Below are 15908 nucleotides of genomic sequence, written 5' to 3' on the forward strand. Positions count from 1 at the left end.
TGTAAAAAGGGGCCAGTCTGTCCGCCAAAATTTTAGCAAACAGTTTTATATCATAATTCAATAGAGATATCGGGTGGTATGATCCTGGAAGATTTGGGTCTCGACCCAGTTTGGGCTTCTGTTAGCCATGTATTGCATCACTGTCTGCATCACAAGCAGTTCATGACTGAGGACAAAAACAGGCAAATGACATCTATCAATAATTTATAAAGCTCTCCAGGTAGACCATCTGGGCCAGATGCCTTATCACGTTTTGATTGCTGAAGTTCCCGAACCGTTACAGGTGCATTCAGAATACCCAGTTGCTCATTGGATAGCTTGGGCAGAGCTGTTTCCTCCAAATAGCGCTGTTGTGCGAATTTACCTTTCTTTTCCAAAGTACATAAATCTTTCTAATATGTTAAGAAAAGTGTATGTATTACCTGGGCCTCTTTCCCAGAATGATCTTGCAAAGTGGTAACATATGTGTACCATTCTCTGTTTAACAAAAATGTATGCTTATAATAAAGAAGAAGACCTTTTCTAGTTCTCCGATGGATTAATGTGTTCAATTTAACCTGAGTTGTAATGTACTTAGTTATGTTTTGTACAGATGATTGCGGACTATACAAATTCTTATCTTTTTGTAATTGTTTCTCCAATCTTAAAATCTCTCCAGCCATAATTCTTTTTTTACATTGTATATGCTATACTGTCATTCCTTTAAAACAGCCTTCGCCATTTCCCACAACAAAAAAGGGTCATAACTGTGTTGTTCATTGTGTTCACAATATTCCTTCCATTTCCCTCTCAAAAAATCATGAAATCCTACATCTTCATATAAATGTCCTGGAAATCTCCTCCAACGAGACTGAGATTGTGAAAGAAACCCATCCAAATCTACTCATATCGAGGCATGGTCTGATATTTCTGTAGGACAATTTCAGAGCCAGCAGTACAAGAAAACAAAGAAACTGAAATTATTAAATAGTTTAAATCGTGCTTGAGAATTGTGTGCCCTAGAAACATGGGTATAATCCCTTTCCATGGGGTGCATACATCTCCAGGTATCCAACAAATCTAACAAGTTGCATAAATAGGGAATCCCACATTCTGTGATATAAAGTTCCCAGTGGTTGTGAGGATAATTTATCTAACTGAGTGTCATGGACTATATTCAAATCTCTTCCCATTATGATAGGTGTAGGTGAATAATGCGCAAGGAGATTTATACGTTGTATAAAAAAGTTGGGTGTGTAAGAGTTGGGAGCATAAACACCACACAAAACAACTGGTTTCCCACAGAGCAACCCCTCCCAGAATGCATCTCCCTTCTGGGTCCTTTAGAACATTTGAAAGGCTATGGAACAATGAGACAAGATTGCTGCTCCTGCTTTCCTACTGCCAGAGGACGAGAGAGAAACCTGCTCTTTCCAGCGCTTCTGCAGCTTGTTATATTTCACATCTGTAAGTTTCGTTTCCTGTAGAAAGGCGATACCCACTTTAAAATGCTTTATCGCATTCAATGGCTTGTTTCTCTTAATGGCTGATCCAGTTCCACACACATTCCATGTTATCACTCTAATTGCCTTAGTCATTTAACTGTTAACAGCAACATAAAGTAATATATATGAACGTACCTTGACCAGGGAAGATGTCTCCCAACTGGACGCTCTCTGTTCCCAGAAATAAATGAAAGTAATCAGAAAATAGACCTTTATGTTAGCAGTCCCTCCCATCCTCTCATCTTTTCCCTTAGGTAGGAATAATAAATTTATTTATTTATTTATTTATTTATTTATTTAACATCTCTTTTATACCGATATCTGTTCGCACATCGCATCGGTTCACAATGAACAAAAACTTTTGGGCGGTGCCCTTACATATAATCCAGTTCTTCTCCCTTCTTTGATTCTGTTTCCCACTCCCTACACCCCCCATCTAAAAACCCAACTCTCTCTTTGGAGAGTCAGCCTCACAATTGCATATGAACAGGTATCTGCCTCTTACATAACCATTTCCCCCCACTCTTATTTAGGAAAATATACAAATCAAGTAATGAATAACTCAGCAGTAACAACTCACATTTAAACCATGACATGGAAGAACTTCCTTGAAAATTAACGGCTCCAGAGCCAACGTTTAGCCTCCAACAGGCATTTTTTAAGAGACGATATACTCAAAAATAATCTACACAGTCATGCAGATTGCCATTAGTCTCTGTGCATCCAATTGAACCAACCCGCTGGGCTCAGCGTGAAAATCTCCACTCTGGTATGATGTGTTGATATCCAGCCATGATCCTTATATCAGAACTTTATACCATTACTAGATCAGAGAGGCAACAAATTGATTAGCCTCTACCTAAGAGACTGCTCTATCAAGCCCCCCTCCACCTGAATTATACCACCATCCAGACCCTAATACCTCTTGATCAAAGAGTAGGAAGCTCAAAATCAAAGTTTTAAAAACTCACCAGCGCCTAGTGTCTGCTCCCAGACTTCAAGGCTCCTGCCATCACAACCTCATTACCAGACATCACCTAGGTCACCACTCATCCCACCAACATCACAGGATGCACCTATTCCATATACACACAATCCCTCACACACCCAAACTCACTGCCAACAAACCCAGGACTCTAGGCATCCGACACCAGAGATTGATCCCTATTATGATCTCCCCCATCTCTCAAATGCTAGGACTCACACTATTCACACTTACTCTATTCAACGCCCAGTCGATTACAAAGAAACTCCACCTACTCAATGACCACCTGACGGACATCAACCCGGACATATGCGCCATTACTGAAACATGGCTGAAACCCACAGACACAGTCTTATTAAACCAGCTCCCCAACCATCTTTACGACATTCACTCAATCCCCAGAATAAAAAAAAGAGTTGGAGGGATCCTACTAGCTAAAAAAAAGGGTCTTGGACTCTCACTACAACGTTCTACTACAATAAATAATACCGAACTTGCTTTTTTCAACTCGGACCATCTACAAATAGCCTTAGTCTACTCACCACCAGGAACCCTAGACACTGATCCCTCTCCATTAATTGAATTCACAGCTAAACATTTCATTCAGGATAAACCGGCTATCTTGATGGGGGACTTTAATTTACATGCCAACAGCACCCGTCTATCACATAACTGCGACATCCTACTCACAGCACTCAACCACCTAGGATTCAAGCAGATTGCCAAAGATCCCACACACAAAGCGGGACACACACTTGACTTGATTTTTCTCAACGATGGCATAACCTCGGCCTCTAACCCTACCTCCATCCCGGTCCCATGGTCCGACCATCACATCATCTCTGCCGAACTCCGAATTAAAGACCAGCCTCGTCCTATCTTCCCGGTAACCACCATACAATTCAGGAAACCATGCCCCTTAGACAGTCTCAGCAACCTGCTCAATAAACAGCTCGACCGACTGGATCTCGCAGACGCTCCCTCAGCCATCAACTCCTGGCTCAAGATAACAAACGAGGTCGTGGATCTATCATGTCCCTCCATCACCAAAACCTTGAAACCACCTCAAGCTAATAGACATCCATGGTACACCCCGGAACTTAAAATCCTTAAACAAGAACTTCGGAAAAAAGAAAGCAGCTGGCGCAAGTCTCCCTCCACCGCCTCAACGTTAAACTACAAAACACACCTCAACACTTACAGAGCAGCCATCCTCAAGGCCAAAAAAGATTTCTTTGCAAAAAAAATACATAACTTCTCATTCGACTCCAAAGCCCTATTTTCATTTGTATCATCGCTAACAAAAACAGCCCCACCAATCATCCCTGACGAACAAGCATCCAACAAAGCCACGGAACTAGCAATATACTTTGACAAGAAGATCACCAACCTCCTCAAGCCTATCTCTTCTCTACAGCCGGCAGCAATGCCCCCCAGCTCCTCAACACCCACCAAGAATTGCAGCATGTCATCCTTCGAAACCCCATCATCAATGGAAATCGAAATTATCCTCAACAAGCTCAAACCCTCCTCACATCCCTTGGATGCCATACCCTCCAATCTGCTACTAGCCATCCCTAACACCATTTCCAAAGCATTAGCAGACATCATAAACTGCTCCTTAACTCAAGGAAAAGTCCCAGAACAACTAAAAATAGCCATACTGAAACCCCTAATAAAAAAACCTAACCTCTCAACGGATGACCCTGCAAACTACCGTCCAATCGCTAACCTTCCCCTGATCTCAAGAGTGATGGAAAGATTCGTTAACAAACACTATTCAGCTTGAACCTCATACTCAATCACAACAAAACTGAAATCCTCATCATCTCACCAGATGAAAACCATATTCTCACCAACTCTCAAAACGCAAAACAATTTGCAAAAGCATATATAAACCACTCCCCATCCGTCAGGGACTTAGGAGTACGACTCGACAACCAATTTAACCTCAAATCCTTCATCCACAATACCACTAGAGAATGTTTTTTCAAACTTCAAGTGTTAAAAAATCTGAAACCACTCCTCCATTTCAGCGACTTCCAATTAGTAATTCAGTCCATAATTCTGTCAAAATTAGACTACTGCAACTCCCTTCTACTAGGTCTCCCAGCCATATCCACAAAACCTTTACAAATGGTGCAGAATGCTGCGGCAAGGTTACTCACCAACTCAAACAAAAGAGCACACATCACACCAATTCTACACAGCCTTCACTGGCTTCCGATAAAATCCAGGATTACCTTCAAGACTCTAATGATGATTCACAAGGACATTATGGGCATCGCCCACCTTCATCTAAACACGCAACTCCGCCCTCACACATCACAAAGACCCATCAGATACAATTACAAAGGATCTTTATATGCCCCCCCGATCAAATCCCTATTAAGAAAAAGAGCACTCTCCACAGCAGGACCCACCCTCTGGAACTCATTACCTCCAGAACTTCGCCTTGAAACATGCCATCAAACTTTTAAGAAACACTTAAAAACATGGCTCTTCCGGCAAGCCTTCCCGGAACTGAAGCAACACTCAGACACTGGTCAACAGACAATTTAGAACAATACAAACCTCGTGAACTCATCACTCCCCAACGCCTGATTACACCTTATATGGACTGTCACGAAAGGCACCACTGTAGATGCTCTACAGCTAGTGTTATGCCCAGATCATATCACTCAATTTTGTACACTATTACCTGATACACTCAATTAATTCATTATCTTGTAGACAATTATTTTCTACGACACTTAAAATCTGTTTTAACATGTTATTGATATTTATTTAATAGTCACGTTCTTATGTTCAGAAACCTTGTTTGACATGTTCAGAACTATGTTTGAGTTGCTTTAACATGTTATTGATATTTATCTAATAGCCACGTTCTTATGTTCAGAAACTTTGTTTTATATCTACATTCCCATGCTCTAAAAAACCATGTTCTATGTAACGCCTTTTCAGCGACTGTTTTGTTCTATGGAAATCGACCTGATTCGATATGTCTATCGAGAATGTCGGTATATAAAAATTCTAAATAAATAAATAAATAAGTGCTGAAAACGCCCTTGTTCCAGACACGTAGCTTGGCTGGATAATGGAGCATAAAGCAAATTTGTTTGGAGGCCAATATTGCACAGATCAGAGTGAATTGTTTCTGCTTAGAGGACACTAGCTGTAAAATTAAAGTCTTGTGCAAGAAATTCAGGATTTTTGCAATTATAACTGTAGGCCACCTCCCATCCTCTCTCTGTGGCCCTAGACAATGTGCATGTTCAATAGCCAGTTGGTCTAGCAGGTCAGGACATTCTGCTGCATGCAATAACTACAAGGTAATCTCACTCAATTTTGCTCTGCTGTGTCTTCCGGAATTCCACCAAATCTTAAATTATTACATTGTGCTCTTTTTTAAATCATCATTTTTGTCAGTTTGCCTTGCAAGAAGAGATTGAAGTTTCTTAAGCTTCCCAGATGTCACAAGCATCTCATGTTCAGCAAGGATCATGCAGCTCTCAAGTGCTTCAACCTGTGGGCTAAACTCTCGCAATGAGTCCTTGAGGTCCGCGATCTGTTCAGATATCGCGTTTACTTTGCCTATAATCTTGGCTGATACTGCTGTTGTGATTTCACTCACTGCAGTGCTGCTCGAGGCCTCTGGTGTACCAGCTTCTTTGTGAGTGGTCATTTTAGGTTCCCTGGGCCTTGTCTTCGATTTAACGTTTTTTACTAGTTTAGTCAGCATTAGGGATGTGAATCGTTTTTGAACGATTAAAATTATCGTCAGATAATTTTAAAATCGTTCTAAATAGTTAGAGTGCATGATACAATACAAATGCCCCCGATTTATCATCAGGGGCATTTGTATTGTATCGTTAAATAGGAAAAACAGACCAAACCAGAATGCTACAGATTATTAGTGGTGGCCAAGGAATGGGAATGCACAGTGCCAAAGAGCCTCCCATTTTCAAGAGATAGGGAGAGATGCTTTGAGGACTTTGGGGAATCCCCGACAGAAAACACCCCCCTCATATCCATCAGTATCTCTCCTTATCTCATCAGCAGTCTGTCTCAAACCTTCCACCGATCTCTTTCAGTTCCCTCACCCTGTCTCAACCAGTTTCAGTCCTTCTACTCTGTCCCTATCAGTGTCTCTTTCAGTTCCCTCTGACTTTCATTAACAAACACCCTCCCCCCTTTCTCACTCCCTTTATTCTTCCCACCCTAGCCCTAGCCCCCTCACACTTATAGCAATGACTTTGGAGATGAATAAGGTGCGAGAGAGCTCAGTTTGCATTACTTACTTCAGGAAGGTGGGTAGGAAGATGAATTTCACTCCTTACTTGCTTCCTTCCTGCATTAATCCTCCTCCTCATCTCTCCCAAGATTTTCCCCTTTTCATGTCATTCCCCTCAGAAGCATTGCCCCACCCTGCACCATTCCCTCTATGTTGGGTTACCTGCAGTTATCTTAAATTGTTTATAAGCTGTAGAGAATGCAGCTTCCAGAATAATTACAGGTGCTAAGCTCCATGGCCAATTACAGGGGACAGGGCACCGGGTGGTTTCTCCTTCCCATCCTATCACCAAGGAAGACCCTGCAGGTCAGTACTGTCACTTTTTTCCCTAGGAAAAAAACAATAAATAAAATTATCTGGTTATATTCAAAAAGATATTGCCAGTTAATTGGCACTTTTTGGTAAGAAATAGTTCACTGTAGGCTTGCGTGTCCATTCACATCCCCCTCCTAATATTTCACAAATGGCCCTGCCCACCTAAACTCCTACAAAGGTACATTTAAAAAGTTTTGTAGGATTCACAGGTTGAACCTCATTCCTCTTTTTTTTTTTATAATTTTCTCTTTATTATGTTTTTTAAATGTATATACATTTTAAACAAGGCAAAGAAGTAGTGCAGCCTAAGAAATCACAATTCCATAAATTCTAATCTAAGGAAAAAAATCAATAAATCTGCACTACTAATACATATAATCAAGGGGGAGGAAGGAAAGAAAGTGTCATTATGCAAACATACATATAAGAATATGTATATATACACTTAGGGGCAGATTTTCAAAGCTTACGCGTGTAAATCCAGGTGGATTCACGTGCATAACCGCTCCTGCGTGCGCCGAGCCTATTTTGCATAGGCCCAGCGACGCGCACAAGCACCGGGACATGCGTATATCCTGGGACTTGAAAAAAGAGGAGGGGTGTGGGCAGGGCGGGGGCCGGAGCCTCTAGGCACAGCCGCCGTTTGCGGCTGTGCCTGGGATCGTGCGCCGGCCGTTGGCCAGCGCGCGCAACCTACGCCTGCCCGGAGGCAGGCGCAACTTATAAGATAAAGGTAAGGGGGGTTAGGTAGGGCTGGGGGGCAGGTTACGTAGGGGAAGGGAGGGGAAGATGGGGGGGCAGAGGGAACGGAGGAAGGCTGCGCGCGCATGTTATAAAATCAGGCGAACATTTGTGCGCGCCGGGTTGCGCACACAAATGTACGCCCGCGCGTACCTCTTAAAATCCGGCCCTTTTTTTATATAAAACAAATGTGAGAGAGAGAAACTAAGTAATTAATTTTATACGGTCTATTTCTCTAATAAAACTACACTAGATTTTCATTCAAAGCTATTTTATCACTCAAAAATGTCTCTCGGTGTAGAGGATCTGTAAACATAAATTTCTTTGCCTGAAGCGTAACTTAGCAGGAACAAGGGAATTTCAAACAGAAAGTGGCTCCAATTGCCACAGTTTTACCCTTCAGGAAAAGAAAATGTTTCCTATGGGCCTGTGTGGCTCTGGAGACATCAGGGTACATTTGGATTTTCTGGCTGCAAAATTTTGCGTCCTTATTCCTAAAAAAATTCCTAAACACTTGCTCCTTGTCTTGCTCGAACATAAAAGAAACAAATAAAGTTGTCGTATTATTGGTTATGTCAATTGATTCCCCTAAGAAGGTGGAATCTCCTAAATTAACTGAATTATCAGCATCTCCACACATTAAGAAAGGTGGAAAGAAGGCAAAATGATTACCAGCATGGTTAAAAGGGAAGGTGAAAGAAGCTATTTTAGCCAAAAGATTTTCATTCAAAAATTGGAAGAAGGATCCAACAGAAGAAAATAGGATAAAGCATAAACGTTGGCAAGTTAAATGTAAGACACTGATAAAACAGGCTAAGAGAGAATTTGAAAAGAAGTTGGCTGTAGAGGCAAAAACTCACAGTAAAAACTTTTAAAAATATATCCGAAGCAGAAAGCCTGTGAGGGAGTCAGTTGGACCGTTAGATGATCGAGGGGTTAAAGGGGCACTTAGAGAAGATAAGGCCATCGCGGAAAGATTAAATGATTTCTTTGCTTCGGTATTTACTGAAGAGGATGTTGGGGAGGTAGCCGTAATGGAGAAGGTTTTCATGGGTAATGATTCAGATGGACTGAATCAAATCACGGTGAACCTAGAAGATGTGGTAGGCCTAATTGACAAACTGAAGAGTAGTAAATCACCTTGACCGGATAGTATACACCCCAGAGTTCTGAAGGAACTAAAAAATGAGATTGCAGACCTATTAGTAAAAATTTGTAACCTATCATTAAAATCATCCATTGTACCTGAAGACTGGAGGATAGCAAATGTAATCCCAATATTTAAAAAGGGCTCCAGGGGCAATCCGGGGAACTACAGACCGGTTAGCCTGACCAGTGCCAGGAAAAATAGTGGAAAGTGGGAAGAAGAGAGCATGCCGGTGCCGCCGACTCCAGCTATTCTGCCACGTTCCGCCCGGGCGGAGGAGGACCGGGGAGCAGCTGGGTCAGCGGGGGACTGGAAAGTGTGGCGACACACTGATTTAGATTTGTCTGCGAGCCAGATACAGCCATCAAAAGAGCCATATCTGGCTCGCGAGCCATGGGTTTCCGACCCCTGGTTTAATGGAACAAAGTCAGCATGGCTTTACCCAAGGCAAGTCTTGCCTCACAAATCTGCTTCACTTTTTTGAAGGAGTTAATAAACATGTGGATAAAGGTGAACCGGTAGATATAGTATACTTGGATTTTCAGAAGGCGTTTGACAAAGTTCCTCATGAGAGGTTTCTAGGAAAAGTAAAAAGTCATGGGATAGGTGGTGATGTCCTTTCGTGGATTGCAAACTGGCTAAAAGGAAACAGAGAGTAGGATTAAATGGACAATTTTCTCAGTGGAAGGGAGTGGACAGTGGAGTGCCTTAGGGATCTGTATTGGGACCCTTACTTTTCAATATATTTATAAATGATCTGGAAAGAAATACGACGAGTGAGATAATCAAATTTGCAGATGATACAAAATTGTTCAGAGTAGTTAAATCACAAGCAGATTGTGATAAATTGCAGGAAGACCTTGTGAGACTGGAAAATTGGGCATCCAAATGGAAGATGAAATTTAATGTGGATAAGTGCAAGGTGATGCATATAGGGAAAAATAACCCATGCTATAATTACACAATGTTGGGTTCCATATTAGGTGCTACAACCCAAGAAAGAGATCTAGGTGTCATAGTGGATAACACATTGAAATCGTCGGTTCAGTGTGCTGCGGCAGTCAAAAAAGCAAACAGAATGTTGGGAATTATTAGAAAGGGAATGGTGAATAAAATGGAAAATGTAATAATGCTTCTGTATCGCTCCATGGTGAGACCGCACCTTGAATACCGTGTACAATTCTGGTCGCCGCATCTCAAAAAAGATATAATTGCGATGGAGAAGGTACAGAGAAGGGCTACCAAAATGATAAGGGGAATGGAACAGCTTCCCTATGAGGAAAGACTAAAGAGGTTAGGACTTTTCAGCTTGGAGAAGAGACGACTGAGGGGGGGGGGGGGATATGATAGAGGTGTTTAAAATCATGAGAGGTCTAGTATGGGTAGATGTGAATCGGTTGTTTACTCTTTTGGATAGTAGAAATACTAGGGGGTACTCCATGAAGTTAGCATGGGACACATTTAAAACTACTCGGAGAAAGTTCTTTTTCACTCAGCGCACAATTAAACTCTGGAATTTGTTGCCAGAGGATGTGGTTAGTGCAGTTAGTATAGCTGTGTTTAAAAAAGGATTGGATAAGTTCTTGAAGGAGAAGTCCATTACCTGCTATTAAGTTCACTTAGAGAATAGCCACTGCCATTAGCAATGGTAACATGGAATAGGCTTAGTTTTTGGGTACTTGCCAGGTTCTTATGGTCTGGATTGGCCACTGTTGGAAACTGGATGCTGGGCTTGATGGACCCTTGGTCTGACCCAGTATGGCATTTTCTTATGTTCTTATGTTCCACTTTGTACTTTTACCACTCCACCACCTCGCTTGGGAAAGTAGAACATTTTTGAGACTTGAGGAATATTATTATCACTATACATAAGTATTTTCTTAAGAAATGTTTTGAACATTACCTATGGAGACATTAAAGGAGTTGAGGAAAATTTACCAATCTAAGATTTTTTGATCAAATTAAATTTTCAATGTTATCTATTTCACCATGTAAAGCTAGGTTGTCTTTAATATACATACCTTATGAGTTTTGTATTAATTGATATTTGGAGGTTAATTGACCCACAGTTGTTGCTAAATTAACAATTCTTTTAGCTTGTTCATCAATAATGGCTCTATTTGCATTTACCAATGAAGTCAAGTGTACATTCATATGAGAGACATTCATAGCTAGTTTAGTTATTAAACTCCACAAATCCATCAAAGTGACATTAGATGGAGGTACAGTAAGTTGTTGTAATCTACCTACATTTACAATTGTACCTTCCTCAGTAAGAGACTGATTCACTGTTATAGCTACAGTCTGTGTTGAACCCATTACCAAGGTATTTTCTTTGCCACCTATACTTATTACCTAACACCTCTAGTTCTTAGGTTACCCAATGGTTGAGGAGGAGAAGAAAGACATTTGCCAGGACTCAAGGTGGTTGAAAAACCATCACTCTCGCAGTCCTCTATGGGCGTTTCGGACATCCTGATTACATGGGTGGCCATGGGGTAGATGTTGCTTGGGAGGAGAGAGTTATTTTTACCTTCCTTTTCTTCCCCATGCAGATATGACCAAATAATCAACAATAAACAACTAGCCAAACAATCCGCACTATGCCGGACAAAGCCGAGCATAGGTAATCTGCCGGTGGCGGCGGGGTGCCACCCTGCTGCTGGTTTAAAGGGCCGTCAGCCACTCCCCTCCGATGCTCCAGGCCACGCCTCGAGGTCTCAATTGGCATCAAGGCTGAGCTGTTCAAACAGCCAGATCTGATGAAAAACACTCGTTCTGCAAGGGGAAGAATACAGGAAGCTCAGCAACTCCTCTCTCTCATCTCCGGAGCTCCTTTCATTTTTTAAATGTAATCTGGCTCCCTCGTGGCAACCCTCACCCACCTCCCATCAGCAAACATTTTGTCATTTTCCCCCTCCCTAGATCCTCTCTTGGATTTCTATAACCCCCAGAGAGGTTTGAGGTATTCTCCTCTGCATTCCTGGTGCTTTTGGCATCACTGTCAGAGACTGTTATTAATGCAGTTTAGGAAGGATTTGAGGATGTGGTAGGTGATCGGCTTGACAAGGCCATTTGTAAATTTTTGGGTGGGAAGGAGACTTGCTTTGCAGGCCAGCGAAGTACCACTTAAATGTCTTTATTTTTTTAAATATAGAAAGTTAAGTCTTAAGTTATCTGGCCAGACAAAGCCGGACTTTGATATCTAATGGTTATATTCAGACATAGCCGGTTAGAATATCAGAACCGATTAATTCTGTGCTGGGTCAGACCAAGGTCCATCAAGCCCAGAATCCTGTCTCTGGCAAAGTCCAATCCAGGTTGCTGGTAAATGGAAGATCTCATAAAGTAGATCTAATTCCTGTTACTCACTCCCAGGGATAGCATCCCAGTGATGTCCAATACGTTTTTAAACCCTGCTTTGCTAGTTGGCATGATCACATCTGGTAAGAGATTGCACAGCTGTTATGGTCCCGGACCGTACCCCGGGACCTCCGCTTACCTCACGGCCAACCCGGGCAGCTGGAAGCCTTCTCCGGTCGTCTAGGCCCGAATCGCAGCCTGCCGCAGTGTTTCCTCTGCGAGGGAGATGCCGCCAATCCTCCATCACTGGCCCCGCCCTCTAGGTGCGTTCACGCGCAGGGGTTCCAGATTTAAAGGTGTCAGAAAATATTTTAATATTTTGTGCTTTATTGATAATTACTTATATTTAGTGTAGTCAGTAATCAATTAGCCATAAAGAGACATGTTAGCGTTAATACCCATATGCCTTTTCTTCTTTTAAAAGCCATGGCTTTAGTCAAAGGCCTGTGCTGGAAAAACTCCAGTCCCCTTTTCTCCCCCTTTACAGATCTTGAGAAAGGTTGTTTTCGACTTACTGCTTATCTCTAGTGAGAAAGAAGTCTGCATTTTATGGCCTTGGGCATCCTTAAACATGTGGTCACTCAGGCGTGAATCCTGGGATGGAGGGGAGTGCATAAGCTCTTCTCTCAGAACTACAAAGAAAGTTAAAAAAAAGACTAAAAGATTGGTTTTTTTTTGCCTGGCACACCTTGGCATTAAATAAAAGACCGAAAATGGGCACTTCTTTAAACAGGGTAAGAAAAACTCCTATTTTCCAAATTCTGATATGGATAATATTGTTTGAACCTCATTCAAGGTTTTTAGAACTGAAGTTCTTCAAAGGCTAAAAAAGATAGATGTATTGACAGAAAAGATACAGTTATTCTGGATCAAAAGGATTCAAAGAGTTTTTCAGGATATAAAACTTGAAGCAGTCACAGAAGGAAAGGAGTGTGACTTTGGATTTTCCTTGCATGTGACTATAGAGAGACAAGAGCGGGCTGCTTCAGATATCTGGTAAAGATATAATCATTTATTCAAGTATATGAGAACCTTTAAATTGCTATTATTTCTAGATTGGCAGATGTATTAGAAATGTAATAATTAAGCAAAAAGATTACATTGATATTTACCTGATTTTAATATTTTCAGTTACCCTATTAATGGTTGTCACATTGATTGTAGGATATACTCTGGTAAAGTTAAGATTTGAACATAAAAATGTTTCTTAGTCATTTAGAGATTTTTATTGATACCTTTCTTTATCTGAAATAAAGAAAATATTTTTTACTACAAACTGACTGGTTTATTTTAAATGCATGCTGTGCTGCATGAATTATTGGTGAATAAAGTTCTGTGGTAGATCAGAACACATATTTCTGAAATTAAACAATAAACTTTTTGTCTGTAGGCAAGAAGGGTAAAAGGGAGGATTTAAAGTAAGGGGTTTTCATCCAAGTAGGATTCCCTGGTAATAGTTTTAATTCTGTTAGTGGTAGAAACCTCTATAATTCCATCCAAACTTTTTACATGGCACCCCAGATGGTTTAATCTACTGTAGAATTTATTGACCAGAGAATAATTGAATTTGGATTTATTTTCCAGTTTTTGTGATTTTGCCTGTTGCAGCTGTTTTTGTATTCAGTTCTTATGGCAGACCCTTATCGTATTCGGGCTTCACAGGAAGTGGCGTTCCGCCAGTGGGTTGAAGCCAATCATATCACGGAAAATCAGTCCTTTGTGTTGCATTTACAGGTGGACAGTGATTCTTCGCCATGCTTTCATATTGACATATGTCGTTTAAAAAATCTTACTGCACAGGGCAGACACCAGGGTTTGAATCGCAGGACTGAAGAGGAATTTGTTCCTTTTGCCCTTCCTGACTGTCAGATGTCTTTCTCACTTAGTAAATGTTTGTTTGTGGAACATCCGGTGATTCCGGTTTCTGAGTAAAGGGGGGGTTTGGCATTCACTGAGCAGCGACCTCCTCTTGATGCCATTTTGTCATTTGATGCACCGACCGTGGACCAGGTACCGGCTGGGAAAAAGAATGTTTTCTACACTGCTGTCTTACGCTGCTTTCAGACAGAGATCTTTATGGGATACATTCTGTTTCCATGGGGACGCCTGTGGAATTCGGAGCCCGTAGTGAGATCGATCGTAAAGCAGACAGAGTAAGGTGGGCATTGGGGACACTTCCAGCTGATGTTAATCTGGTACCAGAGCATTTGGCTACAAGGCTAGTTGCCCTTGAAGCCGTTACTGGCACGAGTGATGTGCGTACCAGACATTATATTATTTCTACTCTGATGCCACAGAATTTGCTTCCTCCCCCCTCTGCTTGTGATTCATGGGGGAGCTATTATGCATGGACTTATCATGCTATTTTTGGCAAGCCTTTGATTACAAATCTTGGTGAGGTGTTGCGTCATATTTTCCAAAAGTTTGGTATTTCAGCTGCATATTCTCTTGGCATGCTGGTTACAATGGGTAATTTTGAACAGGTTTGGGAGATTTTAAAAGATATAATGCCTGATACCTCTATTCGTATTGATCTTAGTAATCGTTTAAATGCATTAGCGCCAGGTGAGAGACATGAGCGCTTTCCTTTCATAATCCAGCAGGTTTTTGAGGCGGCTGGTCAACCTTTAATCCCTTGTAAGCCCCTTAAACAGGCGCAGCAAGGGTCCGACAGGCAAAGGGAGAGGGGCAGAGATATCCAGCGCACTCAGACTGAGAAACCTTCCAGAAAGGTGAGTTTTAACTTTAGGAATCCTTCTTCCCAGGATAGAAATCAGAGGGACAATAGGGGGTTTGGGAATTCTAGACAGGATTATACACGCCCCCCTCCACGAAATCCCTCTAATACTGGGTGGGTTGCACGTTATCCTGTAAGGGATAATCGAGGGACCCCCCCCCCTGCCCGCTTTCCAGCTCCTGAGAAACCTCCAGTGGTGTCTGGGGCTGTAGCTAAAGCTGAGCGCCCACCCTATTCATCACAGAAGAAGCCAGCTAAATGTGCCTCTCGCCTTGGCAGTGCTGGCTCCACAACTCAACCCCCTGTGGGTCCAGAGTAAGGAAAGGGGGGATTTATTTGTGGGGATGGTGGATTCTGGTACTTCTATTAATATTCTGACTAGAGAATGGGACACAAGTCAGTACTTAAATGAGGATGTTACAATTACTATGTTTGCAGGAAAGCAGACTCAGGCTCTCTTAGCAACCATAGAGATCTTTTCTCCTTACTTATTTATTTATTTATTTATTTAGCATTTTTATATACCGACTTTCCAATAACAGAATTACTGATCAACTCGGTTTACATTATAACAGAACAATCACATTTACAAGTAAATGTCTTACAATGAACAGGTCGATATAACTTGGATAGGTATATATGGGGTTAACCATATATACTTCAAAGGGTCTCGCACCATAAAAGTGCCTTGTTTATTTGATGAGGAGGATCAGTTTGCTGTTTATTTCACAAAGGCTGATGTGCCTGTTTTGCCTTCAATGATGAGGGAAGGACCCATTGTATGGCTTTGAGGCTGTAAAAGCTTCAATTTCTCCCCAGCTCAAATCCTAATAGGAGAAGCA

This window comes from Rhinatrema bivittatum, chromosome 14, assembly GCF_901001135.1.
Source record: "Rhinatrema bivittatum chromosome 14, aRhiBiv1.1, whole genome shotgun sequence".
Classification (NCBI taxonomy): Eukaryota; Metazoa; Chordata; class Amphibia; order Gymnophiona; family Rhinatrematidae; genus Rhinatrema; species Rhinatrema bivittatum.